The sequence below is a fragment of the Colobus angolensis genome, unplaced genomic scaffold (genome assembly GCF_000951035.1).
Source record: "Colobus angolensis palliatus isolate OR3802 unplaced genomic scaffold, Cang.pa_1.0 Scaffold166, whole genome shotgun sequence".
Taxonomy (NCBI): Eukaryota; Metazoa; Chordata; class Mammalia; order Primates; family Cercopithecidae; genus Colobus; species Colobus angolensis.
In genome coordinates, this window is record NW_012114777.1 from 2,133,277 (window position 1) to 2,158,553 (window position 25,277).

Consider the following 25,277-nt stretch of genomic DNA (forward strand, 5'->3'; position numbering starts at 1 on the left):
AGTGATGCAATCATAGCTCACTGCAAACTTAACCTCCCGGGCTCAAGCAATCCTCCCACCTCAGGCCCTCAAGTAGTTGGGACTACATGCCTATATTTAAGAATTTTTAAATTTTTTACTATTTATTTATTTATGTTTTGAGACGGAGTCTCACTCCAGCCAGGCTGGAGTGCAGTGGCACGATCTCAGCTCACTGCAACCTCTGCCTCCCAGGTTCAAGTGATTCTCCTGCCTCAGCCTCCCAAGTAGCTGGGACTACAGGTGCATGCCACCACACCCAGCTAATTTTTGAATTTTTTTTTTTAGTAGAGACATGGTTTCACCATGTTGACCAGGAAAGTCTTGATCTCTTGACCTCGTAATCCACCCGCCTCAACCTCCCAAAGTGCTGGGATTACAGGAATGAGCCATTGCGCCCAACCAGAAATTTTTATAGAGACAGGGTCTTGCTATGTTGCCCAGGCTCAAGCAATCCTCCTGCCTTCGTCTCCCAAATTGCTGGGATTACAGGAATGAGCCACCATGCCCAGCCCCCTCCCTTTCTTACTCTTAGCTTGAACATGGTTTTTACACCCTAATTATCTTCCCTCCTTCTGTCTCTGAGAAACTCACCCCATCTGCCAAATCCAGCTCTGGCCTTTGGGATCCCACTGCTGAGGGACTAACTTTGGGATGTGTACGTTTTCAGGCCAGCTTTGGAGCCACATGGGGATTTTAACTTTTTGGGATAATTCATAGTTGCCTTCAGCTGGCATGAAGTCAAAACTGACTTCAGCCCTGAAACAGGCATATGTCAAATGCACGTTTTGAAGAAGTTGTAGACACATATTTCTTTTTTTTTTTTTTTTTGAGACGGAGTCTTGCTGTGTCGCCCAGGCTGGAGTGCAGTGGCCGGATATCGGCTCACTGCAAGCTCCGCCCCCCGGGTTTGTGCCATTCTCCTGCCTCGGCCTCCCAAGTAGCTGGGATTACAGGCGCCCGCCACCTCGCCCAGCTAGTTTTTTGCATTTTTTAGTAGAGACGGGGTTTCACTGTGTTAGCCAGGATGGTCTCGATCTCCTGACATCCTGATCCGCCCGCCTCGGCCTCCCAAAGTGCTGGGATTACAGGCTTGAGCCACTGTGCCTGGCCAGACACATATTTCTTAGTTTTTATTTCCTGACCAGTTGGAAAACACTCTGCAGAGAGGACACTGCTAGTGGTCCTGATGATGGTGCATCTTCACCAGGAATGGGATTTTGGAATAAAATCCATCTGCTGGTACTGATACCCTACTAGCTTCAATAGCTTCTGCTTGACAGGATAAGGGTGGAAGATGGCTGGCAGAAAAATACACAAGCAGACGTCTTAAGATGATTGCGAACAGAGTGGTCAAAAGAAATGCTTCAAAGTCATAATTTAAGATGATGCATATGGTCTGTGGAAACCTGGCTGTAGCAGATAGAACTATCTGGCCTCTAGCAGCTAGAAGAGACTTTTTTGGTTTGGAATTTGGAAAGACTGGGATTCTTACCATATATCCCCAGGTCTTAAAAACAATCTGTATTCAGAAGCAAACACAAAGCATGTGTGTTATATACAGGAATATATCTTCTGTCTATATTTTGTGTAGACAGAAACAAATCATATTAAAAGGAATGATGTATAATGACCATATCAATGCATTGCAATTCTCAATTCAGGATTGTCTTCTATTCTGCATGCTAATTAATTGCTTTGTGTGAGGGTTTCTGCCTTAAGGACAACTTGCAAACCATGAAAGTATCTTCCCTTTACATGATTTCTTAGTTAGAATTACAAACCTTATGGAAATTCATAGTTTCACATACTAAGGTACTAAATGCGGCTGAGACATTGCCTTTACCAGTTTATCTGGAGAACAGCCAGCTAAACACAGTTGTGAATAATCATACTGATTGTTCTAGTAACCCTACAGATGTTAGCCAGGAGCAGTTTGTTCATCCATTTGCTTACATCAAATATTTCCTAAGGACTTCTATGTTCCAGGCACTATTCTAGGCACTAGTAGATACAATAGTGAACAAAATAGGCAAAATTTCTGTTCTCATGGAGCGTGTATAATGGAAAAGAAAGAAAAACAATAAACCAATAAACATAAAAATCTGCCACATATTGATAAAGGCAAAGGAGAAATAGAAAGCAGGGTGACAGGAGGCAGGGATAATTAAGGATGCTGCGTTAGACCCAAGTGGAGTGAGGAAGGAGCTGGGATAACATACAAGGGAAGAGCCTCTAGCCAGTGAGAACAGCAGGTGCCAAGGCCCTGAGTCCAGACCATGCCTGGCATATTCCAGTAATGGAAGGAGGCCAGGGTAGCAGCAATAAGATGAGCAAGGGAGATCTGGAGACATTATGTAGCGCTTTGGAGCACCATGCCTCAGCCATAGGTCCTGTTCTGGATGGTGAAGAAATGTGCCTTTACAAACAACTCAAGCTCCCTTGGACTTCAATACACTTGCAGTGACCATTTTCCTAATTTCAATCAAGAAAATGAGAGGTGGCCCTATAAGGTCTTCAAAGCATTTCTGCAACCCTGAGTGTGGCTTGATGACTGCAGTTACTCAGATGTTAGTTTCAGCCAAGTGCTGTGTTTTAGTCTGCATTCAAAAAGACATCAATTCCCAAGTGTGGATCCTATGTTACATGACTCAACAAATTACCCAGGTATTGTTTGTAAGGTGAAAGAAAGAAATTCATAGCTCAAAATTGCATGTATAGCACAATATGTTGGAATACAGTAAGGACTAGAAAGAGAATATTTGTAAACTGCTTTGCCATCCTTGGGGAAAAGGTGCACTATAAATAGCATTACAGTGATTACTTCAAATATGCATTATTTACATTTGCATGCTATTTCAGCTTCAAAATCTTAATGCTCTAGTTTTGTGTTTATTTCTGCCTTTATCCCTAGAAGAACATACCTACTTACCAGATCTGGTTGACCTTAAGAAAAAGTGCAGGGAAGAGAACAAGAAAAATGGCATCAGATCACACAAAGAAGACAACATGGGGTGCGCTTAGGACCTCACCTCATGGGCCATGACCAGGGCACAGAGCACAGCCCTTGGCATCACCTTGTGATGGCAACAATGGCCACGGTGGTGTCATACATCCATATGTTCTCCTTAGAGTGGAACACTAATGCTCCCCACATGGGGTGGTGACACTCCGTGTGCCATTGAAAGGTTTAAAGCAGGAAAGTAACATAAATCATTTCCAGTTTTAAAGAGTTTTAAGGCAGTCACTCCTGGGTTATGATGGACTAAAGGGGAAAGACTGAAGGCAGGGAGCCCAGTGGAGAGAGGTGGCTGAGCTGAACTGAGGCAGAAAGAGCAGGGTGGTCAGAGAGACAAAGAAGCTGCAGGACTCAGAGGCCAATGCTATGCAGGGCATGTGGGGAAGCGAGAGACCTGGGAAGGTGTCTCCCTGCCTTCAGGGTTTCTACTCTTGTAGGAAAAGATTTCACTTGCACTATGCTCTTGCAATAGTTTTGTGGTCCAAAAAACGTGGACCACAGTGATCCACAATCCTTTGGTGAATCCATCTAGCCTATGGGATGCCTCCAGCCCATGACAGTTTCTTGATCCCACATCCTCATTGGCATGGACTTTGAAATCTAAAAGTGGGCTTCTAATGCCAGGTCCACTGCTGTCATAGTCAGCTTGGGTTGCAATAATAAAGTGCCACAGGGTGTGTAGCTTAGACAAGAGACATTTACCTCTCTCATCTTTGGAAGCTGGGAAGCAAGGTCCTGGCAGACTTGATTCCTGGTGAGGCCTCTCTTGCTGGCTTATAGACAGCTGTCTTCTCACTGTGTCCCTACATGGCCTTTCCTCAGTGCACGTGAGAGAAAGCTCTGATCTTTCCGTTATCTTCTTTAAGGACACTAATCCCATCACTGAGGCTCTACCCTCCTGCCCTTAACTAAACCTCATCACTTCCAAAAGACTCCCACCTCCTAATTCCATCACATTGGGGGTAAGGCTTCAACATGTGAATTTTTTCAGTGACACAAACATTCAGTCCATAATAACCACTTATCAGATATTTTGTCTTAAGCAAATATTCAGATCCTTCTGAGCCTATTTCCTCTAAGTTTAATGGGAAAATCATATCTCCTTCACACATTTGTTACATGGATTAATTCTGGCAATTTATGTAAATAACTAGTTCAGAGAAGGTACTTAATAAATGTCAGGGCCATTATACTTAACATGTTTCACTAACAAATTAATTCATCAATATCCTACCTATTTGTTAATGTCCATAAAATATTTACATCTATATCCTCCATTACTATGCAAAGTCAGACTCATTTTAAAACTTATCTAAGGCAGTTTTCAGAAGATATCTGGGAAAAGTTCGTCTCGACCTTATTCATTGAAATTTCTCAACTTAATGATCTCATGACCTCTCATTTTATTAAGACTAATATCCCTCTCTCCTTCAGGATGTGGATAAAGATACTGCTTACAGTCTGCAAAAAGATACTTTATATGAAAATACTTAAAAAAAAAAAAAAGCCAAATCTTCCCTTTTCTTTCTTAGGCAAGAACTTAATATCACCTTCTGATATTCCAGAAGTGACACCTTGATCTATTAATGACCAGACTATTTTTAAATTCTTCAAATTTCCATGCCCCATGGAGAGTTCACGTGATATTTACAGAAGGAAATCTGCTCAGCTGCCTGTTTTCAAATCCCTATTAGTTTCAAACCAATTTCATTTTCAAAGAAAGCTTGAAGCTTTATTTTGCATATTTTGCATGAGCCTAGAGAGCAAATTCAAAAGACTGCCAAAGGCCACCTTCCGTCAATTTTGAAAATCCTGACAGTTTTGTTTCTATTGCTCTTCAGAAAATGATGGGTCGGCTTGGGTGCAAAGGAATTCAAAATGAAAGATTTTTGAGCTAAACCTTGTTAGATCAATGCTTACACCCGAGAAAAGAAAATAATATTTTTAAATATCATAGAATAAACTAAGATCTGAAAGTGTTTCTGATGTTAGAAAACATATTTTAAGTTATCTTGAGTCACAGAATGTTAGAGCTAGTTAGATCTATATATGGCTAGGTCTAGAATATTAGGTCTTTGAAGAATTTAGGGGTATCTTGTCTGACCCATTTCTTTTCCAGAAGACGAAGCTTAGTTCTGGAAAGGTTCAATGCTTTCCCAAGGTCATGTGATTAGTAACTGCCAGCATTAGAACCCAGGCACCCTGATTCCTAGTCTACTAATTTTTCTTCTGCATCTCTTTTTTCCTCTCCTTTTCTTCCCTTTAATAAAATATGGTTCCCCTAACATCTCACCTTCCCAGGTAGTGATATAGGAGTTAAGAAGAAATTATTTAGACAGATTGTGAAGGTAAGGAAGTCCTTGATAAGGTTTTTCTTTTAATGAAAAGCAGCCCCCAAATCATTTTCTTTTCTAACAAGGAGCAGCCTGTAAAATCAAGCTGCAGATATAGACAAGCTAGAAGCTTGCACAGGTGAATGCCAGGCAGCTGTCCCAATAAGAAAAGGCTACCTGGGACTAGGCATGTTCAAAATGGCAGCTCCATCTTCCCTTTTCCTTGCCAACCACGTGTGCAGTCTGGAGCAGACTACATGGCACCAGTCAGGCAAAGATTTCATTTGCATAATAAGATTAGGGTGGGGTAGGCAGCTTCCCTATTCACTATGTAAATATGACACCTGGTCCAACCAATCTTTGGGCCCTATGTAAATCAGACACCGCCTCCTCCTCTCTATAAAACCCTGTGCACTCCGCCATCAGCTGGAAGACCCACTTGCAGGCCCCTCTCTTTCACAGGAGAGTGAGCTATTCTCTTTTTTTATTTTTCTTTTGCCTATTAAACCTGTGCTCTAAACCTCACTCCATGTGGGTCCATGTCCTTGATTTCCTTGGCATGAGGAAACAAACCTCGGGTATTTACACCAGACAACAGTACTGCTTCAGTAGGGTGGTAGAAATACTAAATAGCCTTTCCCATACCTTTCATAGAAATAAATTCAATACCTCTAGAGCAAACAGATCCATTTTGTTTATTTACTTGTTTAATTGAGGTCACAATAGGTGATGGAACAGAAATGAAACACCATGAGGAATTTTAGAAGCAAATTATAAAAAAGGGGAGGTAGTTCAACTAGCTGGAGAATTTTGGTTCTCTAAGAGAGTCAGGTTAAAGAGTAAACAGGTGTAGGGGAAAGAATAGGGATTCATTTGTCCATATATTCTGCAAGTATTCTTTAAGTGCCCACTGTGCCTGGTACTGCTTTAAGTGTTGATGATACAGCCAGTGAAAAACTCCAAAATGCAAGCCCTCATGAGGTACACCTAGTAGGGGAGATAGACAGGAGGTGAGATAGAGGAGTAATTGCAGAGAATCCTGGATAGTGATAAGTGCTAAGGTGAACACAGAAAGAAGGGAAGAGCCACAGGAAGTTTTATACAAAAGGGGTGGGGAGGGGCAGTGGGTGGGTGGGTGGGTGAGTGTGTGCTGTGGAAATTTTAGATAGGATGGCTAGGACAGGTCTCAGTGAATTTGAATAAAGGCCAGAAGGGAATTAGATTCATTAAGTTTAATTAGAATTTCCTATTTCTAAATGTAATGAAGTCTGTTAGAATTCAGGACTATTAATTAGCATAAGCCTTTTGGTTCTCCACTGAAAAGTGCCATAAAATGACCAGATAGGTAGATCAATAGGGCTAATAATTTACATCATTACAGTGAGAGAACCTTGGGAGAGATGAATCACTTCCCTCTGCTCCAGGAATGTGCTTTACCCTCACGTACATCAAGTGAGGGTCCCCACATCAAATGAGGGTCCCCATGCACTTCAGCGCCTCAGAGCTGTGGAGTGTGGGCTCTGGAGTCAGATACAACCAAGGGCAAACCCCAACCTCACCACTTCTTCAATCGCTGTAACCTTGGGCACTCTTCCGACATTCTCTGCACCTCAGCAACTCATCCATCATAGGGTAGGAGAATGAAATCAACTCATATCGCACTAGTAGCTACCATTCCTATCTTGTTTGTTAATGCCAGATGTTAAGCCCTTTACATACATTATCTAATTTAATATTCATGATCAAACTAGGTAATTTCACCACCATTTCACAAACATGGAAGCCAAGGGTTATAATGGCTAAATTCTCAAGAAGAACCTGAACCCAAAATCATGGATCTGAAGCTGCGAGGCCCACCCCAGGTGCACCCCTGTGCAGTGGATGCAGGTGCTATGGTCTGCAGTGCAGCAGTGCTTGGCCAGTATGAAGTTCACCTTCTCTGACCTCATGCACTGTGTTGTAGAACATGGTGGCTTAAGGAGTCCCAGGCGTTTTCCCTGCAGGCAGGGACACAAATGCCTGAGCTTCCCCTGCCTTGAGTCTGTCTTTCTTCTGTGTCCAGAAATTCAGTCTCCTTGTGATAAGGACATTCAAGCCACCATCCATCCAAAAGAAGGAGTATTCTTAAATCTGAGAAGATCCTAAAACCAATCTTGGTTTTACCCAGCTATTCCCACTGCCCGGTGGCTGCACATTCTCTTTTCGGGGCCAAAGGTCTTGAGCTTTTGAGTTTGGGGCTTGCAGGGGACAGCAAGGAAGTGAGAGCAATGCTAGAGGCCTATGCCCCATGGGAGTGCAGATTTATCCTTAAATAAGAATAACAAACAAATGATCATTAGCAAGCTATTAAATGATGATGCTTTAATTAAAAAATAATCAAATCTGTTTAAATAATAATACCGATTGCTCAGTATGGAGTGTTGACCCATTACCAGACATCAGGCTAAGTGCTTTGCCAATTTTTCCCATTTCACCGGACAGCTCCGTGAGGTAGCAACGATGTCATCCCCGCTTTAGATTTCTCGTAACTGTAGGAAGGCAGGGAGGGTCCCCAGGGATTATAGGAATTTAATCGACTTGAGCAGTCGCCTCCTGCCCTGCAGTGGTTTTGGAACCAGCTTCTGACAGACCCCAGAAACTTATAGATGAACCCAAGTGAACGTTCCTCATTACCTTGCTAAAGCCTCTCTGTGATCCATGTGCTGGCCTAATCACTCACTGAGTCTGCACAACTGGGCTCCTCCTTGACACGTGAGGATGCACCTAATCCCTTCTTCCCTCCCCATCACTCTGTAAAACTTGCCTATCACTTTCCCTCAGGGAGACACTGCTTTGGAGGATAAACCTAGTGTCCTCTTTCCTGTGCCAAGTAATAAAACTACTTAGCAAAACCTGCATTCTCATGGAGAGTTGTTTGTTGCTCACTAGTCAAATGAACTCTGTTTTTTTCAGTAACAGAACTGAGACACAGCTGTTAGGTGAGGTGCCTAGGGTCACCAGCTCAGTATCCAGCACTGGGGCTGGAATCCAGTCCAGAGCCCATGGTCTGAGCCATTTCACTGGCTGTTTCATCTTGTGTGGCTCCTGCTGAGTGCCCACTGGGGGCAGAAAGAAGCCAACAGAAGGGCCACCTCAGAGGAGAGAACAGAATTTGTGTATGAAGAAAACAAATATGACCTGAGATACATTTTAGATGTTGAAGGGGCTCATAGAAAACACCAGAATGCAAAAATCAATCGTTTTCCTCTTTTCAAACCCTGGAGATGTGTTTCCTTCATTTGAGAGCGAAAAGCCACAGTATCAATTCAATATTAATAAAGTGTCACATAACTAAACATACTCTTGAAAGTTTAAAATGCAAACCCATGAGTATTTAGTATACACATATAATATTGATTCTGTATATATTTGCATAAAAGTTTAGGTTTTTGAACTTAAAGAAGAAGGGAAACATACTGCTATAGGGTTTTCATTCCAGTTTGCAGGCAAGTGGTCAGGATTGCTTTGAAATTCCCAGGAGCAGGAACTCTTTTTCCTCTCGTAAGTGCATGGTCTCTCTCTCTCTCTCTCATTTTCTCCCTTCCTCCCTTCCTCTCTCTGAATTGCTCTTTATTCTCTTTCTCCTCCACTCTGCTCTCTTTTTTCATTTCTACCTCCCTCTTTCTCTTTAGAAATATCTATCTTTACATTTTCAACTGTAGATATATATTTATTGTATGAACTCTTTCGATGCCCTGTCCTTTATTTCAGACTTCGTGAGTTGACTCTTTGTCTAATTCTTAAGGAAGCCCTAGAATATGTAATGAAGCTGTACATGGGTTTTATAACTGCCCCTGGTTGGATCAGCTTCCTCCTTACATTATGAAGCTGCGTACATGGTCTGAATGTTGGTGTTCCCCCAAAATTCCTAAGTTGGAATCTAATACGCAATATGATGGTATTAAGAGATGAAGGCTTTGGGAAGTGATTAAGTCAGGAAGGCTCCCCCCCGTGAATGGGATCAGTACCCTTACAAAAGAGGTGGAAGGGATGCAGAAAGAAGGTGCCATTTATGAAGAATGGGCCCTCACCAGACACCACATCTGCTGGACCCTTGATTTTGAACTCTAGAAGTGTGAGCAATATATTTCTGTTATTTATGGATTACCCAGTCTGAGAAATTTTGTTATACAGCCAAATACACTAAGACACCATGTCAACCCAGTCATGGTTTATGCCACAGAACCATCTCAGAAGTGAAACTTCTCATCTTCCAGGTGCAGATGACCTGACAGACTCTACTTTAAATCTCACCTGTGAGGTGTCAGCTCCACCACCTTTAGCATCCAGTAGGCATCTCAGACTTGCCTCATCCCCTTACCTCTAAAATCCTATTCCTTTATCAGCATTCTCTCTCTCAATGGATAAAATTCCCTTACGTCTAGTCATGCAAATGAAAAACTTGACTCCTCCCTCAGCTCAACTCCAACATCCCGTTAATTACCAACTTCTGCCGATACTGTTTCCTAAATGTTTCCCAAATTACTATCTCCTTTCCATCCCAACTTCAGTGCCTTGGTTTCCAGTTTCCTGGACTAACTGCAAATGCAGCCGCTGAATAGTTTCCCAGAACTCAGTCTTATCTTCCTCAAATCCATTCTCCATACAGCCACCAAGGGGATTGATACAAAATGCAATCTGGCCGTGCCATTCTTTGGTTTAAATTTTTTTCAAGGTACCAATAAAAGTTCAGAATAAAGTTCAAGTTATTTAATAAGAACCATAAGACCCAAGTCTTCAGTCTCAACTTCCTTCATTCTCAGCCTCATATTTTACCTTCTAGCAACATAAGACTCTATGAAGTCTCCACCTAATTTTGCGAAGTATCCTTTTCCTGGAATACTTTTACCTTGCCTTCCTCATCCTCAGCTCATCCTTCAGCTCCCCTGAGCTATTAATCCTTTTAATTCTGCCTAGACATAACCCCTAGAAAAGGGGCATCCCTTTTCTACCCCAGAGCTTGACGCACCTCGGCATCCTAGATACACCTCTATCATTGCACACATTTCCCTCTGTTGGAATGATTGGATGATGTGTCTCTTGTGCCATTCTTCTGTAAGCTCAGTAGGGGCAGGAAGCATACCCTTTGCGCGCCATCTTCAGCACCTACAACTTTACCTAGCAGGCAACGGACACTCATTTGTATCACACCAGCTCTGACCACAGGCAATTTGTTTATCACAGCTCATGTAATTTATGACTTCACAAACTTAAACAAAGAGCCCCTTCTTAATCTCCAAAGGTTAAATGTCACCTGTCTGTGCAGTCTTTCTTAAGGGGCTTACGTTTATGTTTAATTACACTTCTTGTACATTTGTAGGTGTGCAGATATATAAATATAATTATTACTATTTAACATCAGTTTTTAGATTTGGTCATTCATTTATACACCAGGCACACCCTGATCATTTTCTTTATGCCTAAGCATCACTCTAAGTGCTGAGGATCCAAAGACAAAAGACCCAGTCTTTGCCTTCACGACATTTACAATAAATTATTTATTATATTCATTTGGTAATGGGATGAAAATAAAGAGTTATTGGGATAAATGCTGGAAGATGTGTGGGAAATGATGATGATAGATAGCAGACAGTAAGTAGCTAATTTTTAAAATGCTGCATTCATTGACTGCTCATTATACACTGTTGTAGGCACTTTCTATGTTTTTTCTTTATTTCTGACTGTAGGCTCTGAGAAGTAAAATATCTTACCTAAGGTCATACCACTAGTAAAATTCTAAGTCAGGTCTGACAGATTTCCAAACCCCAGGCACTCTACTATCCAGAGTCAGAAAAGAGAACATGTGCATAGATCAGAGTTTTCTCTAAAAAGCCCATGAATGTAATTATGGAGACATGCAGGTATTTACTAGAAATTTTGCAATGATACTTAAGGAAGTTGTGCAGAATAATTAAAAGCCTATTTGTTTTGCTTGGCTTTAGCTTAAATTCATCATACTGGGTGTGGCAATGCTGATTCTTTCATAGCATCCAGAAAGCATCAACTTGGTTGTTGTGCATGACATCGGCTAATAGAGAAAGCATATCATGATTTCAGAAATATAATTCATGAGTAGAGAAAATCTTTCAATATTGGGGGCCAGTGGGGACAAATAGAAAGAGGAATCTTTGGTAGTCAGGAAGTTTTTAACCCACAAATAAGTCAATTCGAACCTGTGGGAAATCAGGCTGAGCCTGGGCTTCATTCCCCGAGGCAGAGGCCACTGCATGTGGGGAGGTGAAATGACAGGCTGACTCTAGAAAGCATGTGGTTCTAGGGTTCCTGGAACAGTTTGGCACATCGCTCCCCAGACTCCAGGCACAACCTGACCCTCTGCTCAGTGCCTTTCCAGCACCAGGAACTAGATTGTCTAGTTACAGTTCTGAGATCGATGCTTCCTTTATCAAACCGTGAACATTCCTTTCTAGTCAAAAAAAGGATCGCAAGTTCCATGAGATTGTTTAGCAAGACACTGAAAAAGGGTCACTTATAGATTTTGCCTGGAAAAAGAGAAGCAGCTGAAGTTTGTGCTTTATCCTGTACTCTCTGAACTGCCACACACCCAATCCATGACAACTGTAGGCCATGGATAAGAGAGCACCGATTGTGACAGGATTACATACAGTGATTATTTGCTTGGAACAAACAGTTACAGTGTGTTTAAAATTTGTTCAGGTCCATTCTCACAGCACCGTACAAGTGAATAATCCTTTTTCTTGTTTGGAAAGGAAGAGAAGGGTTGTGAGAACAGAAAGAGCATACCTTATATATCTCTCTATGTATCTCTCTCTCTCTTTCTTTTTGACACAACATAAGAAGAAAGGCTCGACTAAAGAATTTAATCTATGCGAATGTAACGACTTCACCACAGGAAGCGCTCTCATTTGTTGAAGAGAAAAATAAGACCAAGCACAAGACAGAGAGGAGAGGCAAGATGTACAAGGAAATAGGCGACAGGCCAGGCACAGTGGCTGACACCTATAATTCCAGCATTTTGGGGGGCCAGGCAGGTGAAGCGCTTACACTCAGGAGTTTGAGATCAGCCTGGGCAATGTGCTGAAACTCTGCCTCCACAAGAAATACAAAAATTACTGAGGCATGGTGATGTGCCCTTATAGTCCCAGCTACTTGGGAGGACTGCTTGAGTGTGGGAGGTGGAGGCTGCAGTAAGCCGTGATCATGCCACGTGCCACGCATCCCAGCCTAGGCAATAGAGTGAGACCCTGTCTCAAAAATAAATAAATAAATAGATAAGAAAAGAAAATATGAGATAATCTGTGAGAGATCAGCTCCGAATCCCACAATACTGTCACAAAAACAATAACCCCTTTGCCTTCTTGGCTTTGATCTTCTCTAAATAAAAAGTGACTTGCTGCCTGCATTAAAGTTCATCATAAATCCTTAAGGTAAGAATCTTGGAACAAGACGCAATCTCTGCAGTGCTGGAAAAGAAACATTACAGAACTGCTAGCCTTTCATTCTTCACAATGGTTAGAAAGATTATGGGCTTGGATATTATTCTATTGGTACTTTAATTGTAGCTATACAAATAAACCCAGTAGAAATTATAGATGAAGATTACAAAAAAAAGCGTGGTTTCCCTGCCATCTATGTAGATAAATGGTATTAAATCCATCGTCTTTGTAAAGAAGCATCTCAGGAAAGCAACGCACAGGCATGTCGCCATTGAATTGCATTTGGCTTCCATGGTGGAGAAAAGTTTTAGTCACATGTTTTTTACTACCATGGAGCTGAGGAAGGAAGAGAATATTTATATGGGAAGGAAAAGGCATAGCATAGCAACTAAAATTTTCAGATCACCCAAATGCTTCATTTTCAAAACAGTTTCTGTTTCTGCATACAAAACTCTTCAACAAAGCAGGTAAAATCAAGCAAATGCATTTGATTTGTGTTCTTTCCACTCCCTGTGCTTTCCTGTATCAGACCCTACTCTCCCCGGTTTTTAGAAAGCTGGAGGCCAAGATGATGTTTCCTCTCTATGTTCCATTCCCTGCCTGAATATAGCATAAGGCAGGACAAGCTGAAGGCAATGAGCCCCAGAAGTAGCCCATGCATATCTCATTTGGTCTGTTCCCTTTCTGATTTTGATCAACATTCATTCTCTGCCATTCCTTCTGCCTCTGACTTTCCCACCGGACAGAGAATCAAGCTAAGTCCTAGTTCCTCACAGACTTTGAGCAGGGTCTCTTTCTTCTGAGGCTTTCCCACAGACTGACATATCAGAAAGCAGTAAACTACACACCTTCTGGCATAAACAATGCATGTTCTCATTTACATATGGCCATAGATGCAGTGTATCCTGGGGATGGCCCAGTTCTGTCAAAGCAAAACCTGAGCCAGTTTATGCATAAGAATGTGGACTGACAAATTTTACACATTTGGGATTATTATTTGCACCAACTCCTAATTTCCCATCTATGGCAAATGAATCCAGGTCGGGTGGTGTCTTGTGTTTGTTGCTGCCCTCCTCCCCAGCCAGCTACCCATGTATTCAGCAGACACGTAAGTGTCTGCTTTGTTCCAAGCCTAGGCAGTCAAAATACAACAATAAAACAAAAATAGTCCTTGCCTCTCAGGGTACATGTTTGAGATCCTTCAATTTTAGGGAAAAAAAGGCAATGGTTTATACAGTTTCACATCTGCATTTTGTAAATAGGAAGTTTCAGCAGACTTGCCCAACTTGATGGCAAGAATCTAACTGAAACAAAGACAACATAGACAAATTTGCTTTTCTTATGCTTAGTATGCAGTTGCTGCCACCCTGAAAAACCCTCTTTCTTAAACCATTGGGACATACTGAGTCTGGTTAGAGAAGTTTTCTACAAGTGCACATAATTTAAATCTATTGGAGGAGGAATATTTTTACTAAGTTTTATCCATTCCAAGATGGGACAAATAAGCATTTTCCATTTGAGAAGAAACTGATACTTCTATAGAAATACAAAGGCTCTGGTACTCATGGGATTGGCCAGTCGGTATAATATGCTGTGAAACAATTGCTATCTTGGCCAATAATGACAAATAGAACAAATGCATGATAAAAAGTGACCAGATATTAGAGTAAGGCAGGCTTGAGAATGAGGAGAATGTATTTGTTTTAGAGACTGATAAATTATGTTAGCATAGTGTTTCACTGGTGGCTCAAACCAAACATTTGTGGAGTTATAAAGCAAAATGAATGCTATCTCATTACTGTATTTCAAAAGAGGTATAAGTGACAAAGGTATTAGAATAACAACTTCATGTTCATTCTGATCCTCCACACCTACTGTCTTAAAAGAAAATGAACTTCCTTCATAGAGGTTTAGAGTCTTGACTTTCAAAAAAATTCTGGATATTTTTATTAATTAAGCTTCCAAATCTTTTATAGGAAACAGCTACTCACTATCTTCCAAAGCTATATGGATCTATAGGACTCATTCTATCCCAGTCACATAACTAATTATCTTTCAATGGTCTTTATGTTTAAAAAAAGTTAATAGGCAGGCGGTGGCAGCAGACAAAATTTTATATAAACCTGGAAAAGAGCCACTGCCACTTACATGCAATTTGAAATTCAGCATCTCCTCTAAAATTCAGCAACTGAAAGCTGTCTCTGACTCCGTTAATCCTGACCTTAAATGAATGTGGGTGATTTTCATAGTTCTGGATGACATCTGAAAAGTAATAACATTGGTGAAAACAGGTTACAGAAAAGGACTGTATTCTTACCTATGCCAATGTCTATACCTTACCAATGTTATACCCATACCTACACCGATACTTAAATATACACCCACATGCATACCTGTACCTACACATACACCTATACTTACACTACACCTGTAACTATACCTGCGTCTATACCTATGCCTATACTATACCTATACCATACTTATATCTATATGTACACCTATACCTATAGCTTCTTGAGGGTGTACCTGGTCCCTGTTGGATTCCTAGCACTCTCAAAGTATGCTTTATAAATTTTGTGTATTCTGTGAATACATGGTTCTCCCATAGATAAAGATGAAGTATGATGACCACTGAAAATGGTCTAACACCAATTTGCTGTCTAAGTGCCTAAAACCAGGGTTTTCCATGGTTTTAAGGTAAAGAATCATTTATTATTTGAATTACTCAAGAAGTATGAATAAATTGCCTAGTATATACCGAGTGCTATCTTCTATTTTAATTGAACATTCTAAAATTGACATTCACAGTTGCTAGTACATTTTTTTCCATTTCAAATAAGATGATTACCAGCCAAAAAATGTCTTAGATATTAGAAAACACAAATGGCAAAATTGCTCCATTAAATATCTTTTTAATTCAGGAGAGTTCACAGCCAGTTAGACCAGATAGGATGTACAGGATGAGCTGAAATGAGAAGCATGGGTCAGGACCACACAAGGTGATTCCAAATGTCCTTGTAGGAGTTAGGGAACACAGCCAGTTCCCTTAGAGAAAAGCCTCTTATGAAGCCCTAAATTAGACATCCAAAGGTCCAGAATCAGGGCAGCCAGAGCTAGAATGCAAAAAATAAGTAAATAAATAAAAGGAGCACTGTATGACCTACTTTTGTAGATATTCCTGAGGATCTATGGACTTCTTTACAATAAATGTGTTTCATTCTATTATGTTATTGTCAGAAGAGAGATAATTTGATAATTTTGACTTTATATTTGGAAACTGACCTGCTACAGCCCTTTTGAAAAGAAAATGTGTTCTTAGATTCACATACAGCTATCCCTTAGCTGTCTCTAAAGTTCACTTCTTAGGTAGCCATGACAATTTTCTAGTGAAACCATCAGGAACCTGAGATCCTTTTTCTGAAAGAATTATAAAACTTACAAATGACCTTGAAAAATGTATATCAGCTTAAATTCCATTAAGATTTTAGTGGATGAGAAAAGGTTCACACAACTTCCTAATGCTAAGAAAAAAGATGTACACTTAATTTTTCAGATAATTTCTGTGCTTCACAGGGCACTAAAAAAACATAAGTAAGTAGCTTCCTGGTTACTGAAGTTTTAGTTTCCTACTCACATTCTTATACATTAGAGTACTGCACATCAAATGATGCTATTTAACACTGTGTAATTCTCTAGATAAACGAAAGTAGTCAATATGGATGTGAAGTAAGAATGACAAGAGTTGACACGTTAATTCCACAGAATACTAGACAATCCTAAATAAGACTGTAAATTTGAGTATGGCTACCTCATTGGCTTATTGTAAACAAAATCTTTCTAATTGACCTTTACATAGGTCTTTGTGAATATTTTTTGGTGCGTCTCCAACTGATGCTTCATTTGATGGAGCTGCCAAACAATTGGAAAGAACATAATCTATTACTAAAAAGTTTCCAAAGCTTAAAACTTGAATGGCAATTTGAAACTGTCAATCCATAAAGCATGTAAGCAGCACCATGCACTTGGCCCAGGGATGAACTCCTGATGAAAAGGCAGTCAGCCCATTGGGTGGCCAGGGTCAATCATGAGAACTGGCAATTCAGATTCGACTAGGAGGTCACGTGAAGTTGAGCCTAGGCAACCATATTGACCATGTAACTTGAGTAGATAAAGCATCTACAGAAAGGAGAATGATGTTGCTATACACCCTCCAAAAGAGAAGACATAAAGCCCAGGTGGCTTCAGCAAAAGGAGCAGAGGGCGAGAGAGTCACTGCTTTGTCTCCAGTGACTTCCCAATTTCAGGTTTTAGCTCTTTATGAGTATTGATTATATTCGTGTCCTTGAATTGCAGGAAACACCCCTTTCAACAATGATCTTTTTTTTTTGCTTAAGTTGCTTTGAGTGAGTTTCATTTTGCTATAGGCAAACAGTGTCTGACCAGAATAAGAACTTCATGAAAGCAGGGATATTGCCTGTTTTAACCATGACTTAGGAACCACACTTAAAGATCAACAAAAATTGTTAATGAATTGACTACAGAGAGAAAGAGAGAAAAATTCTGCCAGAGGAATCTGGGAAAGACAGATGGTGAGGATTCCATCTTCCTTTGCCAAATCGAAGTCCCAGAAGGCCTGTCTTTATGTCTCCACTGAGACATGATAGTGAAGTAAAATAAGGAAAAAAAGAAGTCACAAGTCTATGGGAGGTCACATTGCCCTGGGACACTCTGAGACTCTAGCCTGCACGCAAGTGACCCCAGACAGGGAAAAGCCAAGAAATACAGAAAAAAAGTTTAACTTACATGAAAGAACATTAAGTTTGAAAATATGCTGAAACGTATATCTGCTTGTATAAGAATATTTACATTATTTACATTCATGTGGCCCTATGAAATATATAAAAAGAAGAATAGTAGAAAGCCTCTGAAGACAAATGAAGCAGAGTGAATATATGAGTACTCTGAGAAGTAGAAGGGCCCTTTATAAACAAAAGGCACTACTAGTGTTATGCATTGTTTTGATATATGATAAAATATTTATCATTGATTGAGAAATATGCAGGTACAAGCTGTGTGTTATGCAATCTGACTTTCAAACTTGGCTTACATGTCTGCTAATGCTGAGCTATGATGCACGTAGAGGCAATTACACGTATGCATGCATGTCAAAGGGCAGAAAATAAATTACAGAGCAGAGGATCAATGCACTTTGGTGGAGATGAATCAGCTATTTAGAAAGCCTATGTAGTATCATATGCCTATGAAAAGGAAACATAAAAATATTATTAGAAACTGGGTTCCCTGTGATGGATGATAAATGTTCCAGGACGAGGCTTCCAGCCTCTCTCCATTGGATCTTTAGTGGGGATGAATAAGAAAAAATAAGCCAGGTGTAGTGGCTCACGCCTGTAATCCCAGCACTTTGGGAGGTTGAGGTGGGTGGATCACAAGGTCAGGAGATTGAGACCATCCTGACTAACACAGTGAAACCCTGTCTCTACTAAAAATACAAAAAATTTAGCCAGGTGTGGTGGCATGCACCTGTAGTCCCAGCTACTTGGGAGGCTGAGGCAGCAGAATTGCTTGAACCTGGGAGGCAGAGGTTGCAGTGAGCCAAGACTGTGCCACTGCACTCCAGCCTGTGCGACAGAGTGAGACTCTGTCTCAAAAAATAAAAATAAAAAAAAAGAAAGAAAGAAAGAAAAAGAAAAATTAATAATGTAAGTTGTTCTGTACTGGTTACTCAAAGAGTAGCCCAGTAGGGCTCTGGGACTCATAAGAGAAAGGATAAAGCACTGTGATTGTAACTGTGAACTGCAGAAGAAACCAGATCTTAAGTCTGGCAGAAAATGTCAACAAAGGGAATGAGATCATGAAGGTGACTCGGGAGTTCAAGCACCATCTCCCTGAGTGTTTAGCAACGTTTTTGTGTCAAGAGAATATAGGACTCATAGTTGTAAGATCCAGCTTTCCATTGGCTATACCACCTGTTGGCTATATGGGCTCAAATAAGTCATTTAATCCCTCTAAGACTCAGTTTCTTTACCGGTAAATTAACGATGATAGCAATGGCTTTTGCTCAAAGTGAGGATATGTGAAAATCAAAAGAGCTAATGTTTATACAAGTACTTTGAAAATCAATGTCATATAAAGTCTATTAAATAATTTAAAATAATTCCTTTAAGAAGTCCTATAGCAAAGTTGAGGTCAGGCAGTTTGGGAAGCAGTTTAAGGGGCAGAAGAAAGGGGCCCTATCCTAGATGATTATAGGAAACCTTCCAGCTCATAGCTTCTCCATCTTCCTGCCCACACTTACCACTGGAACCTTGGGTTTCATCTGCCAATTGGAGGTGCATTTTCACTTTCAGAACTCCCCCTGCTATTCATATTAACCTAATTTCTCCTTTTTGGCTTAAAAATATTGGAGCATGAGGAAGAAGAAGAAAAAGAAACAATACTTGGCATGGTTTACCTTAGCCCTGGTTTCCTAAGGGAGTAAGTACGCTTGCCTTTCCCTAATCCTCCTGGCTTGGCTTTGTTATGACTTCTCCAGACACTAAGACATCTTATCTCTCTCTCTGCAGGTCTGTACTCAGCCGGCCCCCAGGGATTTTCCTCGCAGAAATCCAGAGCACAGTGAATAAAGAGGGATCTCCATGCCTCTCTGGGAGCTTGCCTGTGGGAGCTCTCATTATTCTCCTGTTACAAATGAGGAAGTTTTATGGCTAAAAGGTTGAGTGATTGATTCAAAGAATGACTCTGAGTCATTGATGAAGCTGAAAATGGAATCCAAAGCTCCTCAAAGTAAACTTAAAAAAAAAAAAAAAGAGACTTTAATGGGGTCTTTCTTGTTGAGACCCCAAAACCTTGCAGAATAACCCATGACTCTCGATAGTTTTTGGAGGAATCTGCTTTATCCATCCCAGATTGAAAAACAAAGGAAAATGTACATGCTATTAGTTATATATTTAGTAGGTAGAAGAAAGACTTTCAAGGACTTAGGATGAGGAAACTTTCTGTTCTATAAGCCACTCAGTTGACATAGCTGATCAGTACATTTGATTTGTCTGTAGGCACAAGTAATTACGAATAGATGAGACCAAGATATTCTTTAATCCCTTTCCCCAAATTATGTTCTGGCTGGTGATACACTGGTGAAGCCACATCATACACTGCCTTGTGATAAGCTATTCTCTCTCTCTCCTTGCTATCTGTGCTTCCTAGTGGCTGCCCTCAGATTGTGTCCACTGCCCCCGAGGCACTGAGGAGCAGAAGATTCCTATCTACACCAACCTTGCTCTAAGTCCTCTTTCAGACCCTCGTGATTTCTTCAATTCAGCAGTATATGCAAGATATGGTGTTGGGTGTTAGGGATGCAGCAAAAACCAAAGTAGGCACCATCCCTAAATAAAAACACTAAGGCAGAGGCTATGAAAGAGGAGAAGGACAGAGTCTTACTCTGTCACCCAGGCTACAGTGCAGTGCCACAATCTCAGCTCACTGTAACCTCTGCCTCCTGGGTTCAAGCGGTTCTTGTGCCTCAGCCTCCTGAATAGCTGGGATTACAGGCACACACCACCACACCCAGCTAATTTTATTTATGTATATATTTAGTAGAGACAGGGTTTTGCCATGTTGCCCAAGGTGGTCTTGAACTCCTGGCCTCAAGTAATCCACCCACCTCAGCCTCCCAAAGTGATGGGATTACAGGCATGAGCCATGGCGCCCAACCTAGATTGGGAGGCATTTCAAAGACACAGTTAACTGGAGTTGATGATGGGTTGAGTGTGAAGTGACAGACAGATTGGAATCAAAGACATCAAAACTCTCAGAAAGATCCTGACAGGGGTCCGCAGTTCCTCACTGAGATGGGGAGACTTTTGGAGCAGCAGACTTCTGTGGAAAATTTAAGAATTCTGGTTTGAACTTGGCAAGTCTGACATTGAAGTAGAGATGCTATACAGGCATCAAGACCAGGGAAAAGAGGACAGCAAAGAAAACAGAGGTGCAATCAGTGAGCTAAAGAATATGTGAGAGCGAGAGATAGTTAGCAGGGAAATGTGTGGACCCTTTATTTAAGCTGCTACACCACACAGTAGGATTATTTAAATATATATATATTATATTAATATAGTATTATTAAATAGATATGTAATTTTACCCTGCTACAAAAAGAACATTAATGATCTTCTGCACAGCAAAAGAAACAGAGTAAACAACTTAAAGAATGAGAGAAAATTTTTGCAAACTATGCATCCATCAAAGGTCTAATAACAGAATCTATAAGGAACTTAAACCAACTGGCAAGCAAAATACAAGCCCATTAAAAAGCAGACAAAGGGCCGGGCATGGTAGCTCATGCCTGTAATCCCAACACTTTGGGAGGCTGAGGTGGGTGGATCACCTGAGGTCAGGAGATCGAGACCAGCCTTGCCAACATGGTGAAACCCCATCTCTACCAAAAATATAAAAATTAGCCAGGCATGGTGGCAGGTGCCTGTAGTCTCAGCTACTCGGGAGGCTGAGGCAAGAGAATTGCTGGAACCTGGGAGACAGAGATTGCAGCGAGCCGAGATTGCACTATTACACTCCAGCCCAGGCGACAACAGTGAGACTCCATCTCAAAAAAAAAACAGTAATCAAAGGACATGAACAGACACTTTTCAAAAGAAGACATACATGTAGCCAACAAGCATATAAAAAATGCTCAACATCACTATCATTAGAGAAATGCAAATGCAAATCAAAACCACAGTATGATGCCATCTCACATCAGTCAGAATGGATATTATTAAAAAGTCAAAAAATAACAGATGCTGATGTGATTGCAGAGAAAAGGAAATGCTTATGCACTGCTGGTGGAATGTATTAGTCCCGCCATTATGGAAAGCAGTGTGTCAATTTCTCAAACAACTTAAAACAGAACTACCATTTGATCCAGCAATCCCATTATTGGGTATTTTTCCAAAGGAATATAAATATTTCTACCATAAGGACACATGCACTTGTATGTTCACGGCAGTACTATTCACAATAGCAAAAACATAGAATTCACCTAAATGCCCATCAATGGTAGACTGAATAAAGAAAATGTGGTACATATACACCATGGAATACTACACAGCCATAAAAAAGAATGAGATCATGTCCTGTGCAGCAACATGGATGGAGCTGGAGGCGATTATCCCGAGTGAACTAACGCAGGAGCAGAAAACCAAATACTGCATGTTCTCACTTATAAGTGGGAGCTAAACATTGAATACACATGGACACGAAGAAGGAAATAATAGACATGGGGTCTACTTGAGGCTGGAGGGTGAGAGGAGGGAGAGGATAGGAAAACTACCTATCTGGTATGCTTATTACCTGGCTGATGAAATAATCTATATACCAAGCCCCTGTGACATACAATTTACCTGTATGACACCTGCAGATGTTCCCCTGAACCTAAAATAAATATGCTTAAAAAGCTATAAAATACTCAAAGAAGAAAAAAAGAACCAGAATATTGGATACTTGGTTTTTTCAAAAGTAGCCACTGACTACTTTTTCCTAAATGAGCATGCACATGCACATAGAATAACTACTGTTGTGTTTATTGAGTGTTTATTGTGTGTGGCAGGTGCTGTGAATGCACTCGCATGCACTATCTCATTTATCCTTCATCATTACCATTCAGGGAGATCCTACCATCACCTTCCTCTTGCAGTTGTCCCTTGGCAGAGCTGTATCTGGAACTCAAGTGTTTTGATTGCAGGGCCTGGACTGCCTACTCCACTCTAGAGCCTTACAGAATTGCAATTAAAATGCACATATTGAGCAACAGGAACTCTCATTTATTGCTGGTGGGAATGCAAAATGGTAAAGCCACTTTGGAAGATAGTTTGGCAGTTTTTTACAAGGCTAATCATACTCTTACCAACAGCCCAGCAAGTGAGTTCCTTGGTATTTATCGAAATGAACTGAAAACTTATGTCCATACAAAAACTTGCACACAGATGTTTATAGCAGATCTATTCATAATTGCTAAAACTTGGAAGCAACCGATGAAAAGATGAGGAGGAAAAAGAACCAATAAAAAGATGAGTCAAAGAAAGTCAATTTGAAAAGGTTACACCCTGTAAAGTTCTGAAAAAGGCAAAACTGTGGAGACTATAAAGAGATCAGTGGTTTTCAAGGGAGAGAAGGATGAATGGGTAGAGCACAGAGGATTTTTAGGCAGTGGAACTATTCTGTACGATACTATAATGGTGGATACATGGCATTGTATATTTGTCCAAACCAGAACAATGTACACTACCAAGAGTGAACCTAAGGCAAACTATGGACTCTGGGCGATAATGATGTGTCAATTCAGGTTCGTCGACTGTAACAAATGTATTCCTCTGGAGGATGTTGATAAGTGGGGAGGCTATGCATGTGCAGGGGTAGATGGTATATGGGAAATCTCTGTACTTGCTGTTTAATTTTGCTGTGAACACAAAACTGCTCTAAAAACTAAATATAGTGAAAAAAAAGAATACAACAAAAATGTGCCTATTGTCTTATAAGTTGCTTTTCCCCCAGGTATTAGTTTTATTAAAGATGATTTTGGTGATTTCATAGTTGATACGACTCGGATGTGCCATTATTTATCTGATCAACTTCTTATTTTTGGACTTTTAAAAACTTCACATCATAGTTTCCCTCATGTAACAGACAGCTCTCTCTAGACCTCTCTGGACACATCTCTGATAATGCCTGCAAACCAGATCCAAGACATAGCTCCGCACACACGCTTCCTCTGCGGGCTCCCTGCCAACTGTCTTCTAGAGCCACGGGCAAACTTAACATCCCGCTGCAGGGTAGGCACACGTCCCTTCTCTTGCCCACTCACCAACCTTCTGAGTGCTTATTTTTTTTAATCGATGCCATTTTGAAAGTGATAATGGCATCATCAATTATTCTGCTTGCATTTCCTTGATTATTAGCAAACATTTTAAAATACTGTTTTCACTCTATGTCCAATTTTGAACAAAGTGATTCAGAATCTTGTCTACGCTTCTTTCTTGCAGTGCCTTGTTACCCCCTCTCATTTCCTTTGTCACAGGTGATCCAAATCCTGAGTTCCAGTCTGTCTCCCTCAGAGACTCAGGAAGATGATAAACGCTGATGTGGCAGGGATGGAGCTGAGACAGGGCTGCTGTAGACAGGTTCCCGCCAGACCCTTTGTACTCATCATCTTACATTACACTGTCAGGAGAGAAGAATGCCAAGAAGATGCTGGTGTTGATTTCCACTCCCAAGTGTTGTCTCTGAAGAAACACATGCCAATCAGGACAAGAATAAAGCTTTTGAAACCTTATGGGGGACTAAAAAAGATTCAGATGGGATTAAGTTGAGGGAAAGCAGGAATGAGGCAAGTATTTATTTAATAGTGAATATATGAATGAATCTAAGCTGCATTCATAGGTAAAATCTTCTGGCACTTAAACCATTCAGAATACAAAAGGGTTTATTATTTTGAAATTATTTATATTTCAAGAAGAAATAACAACTAAAAGTTTAGCATGCATAGATTTATAAACACAGCTATAGCCATAACACTGTTATTATTATTATCATCTTGCGGTGGCTACACAGAGCTAGGTTTACGTGCAGAGTTTAATCTGTACACTTGTCATGATTATTATAGACTAGCTCTAATAGATATCATTGATTGAGTATCTGCTACCTGTTAGATGTTAAGTACTTTATGAACATTATGTCATCAGATTAAAATCCACCTCTGGAAATCTGAAACATCAAGGTAGGCAGGAAGGAAAGGTATTCACATCACATTCCTTAAGCCATATGTGAGAAATAATGAAGGAGACCTAGGGGAATGATGGAAACCCTGAAATTCTAATACTGAGATTTGGGAAGAAAAGGGTATGAAGCCAAAGCTGGCTTATCAGAAGCCCAGAAATCCTCCTTTAGGCAGGAAACAACCTACATATCAGTGCCAGGTACACTGAAGGCTCCTTGCATCACTTACTGCTGTCCTAGGCGTCCCTAGGCCAGTACCCCAGGGACTGGTCATGTTCCCGGGCTGACAGACTGCAGCGAAGACAGAGAAAGCCTAGTTTTTCAGGGCTTAAAAAATAACTCTTATTCACTTGAATGATTAAAATGCTCCTGCAACTTAAAGAGAAGCGAGAACAGCTGCAATGCCATGATCACAACGGTTGCTGTAGGGCAGAAAAAACAGTCACTGAGTGTGTGTCAGGACTCACTGGACTCCTAGGCAAGAAGGGCCTGCGAGGTAAGTTGCCATGAGGACAGGGATATATGAGGGAAGAGAAACAGGAATATACAAGTTGCTCAATAAATTATTGTTTTGATTATCAATTACTATACTTTTTTTTTTATTATAGTTTAAGTTCTAGGGTACATGTGCATAACGTGCAGGTTTGTTACATATGTATACTTGTG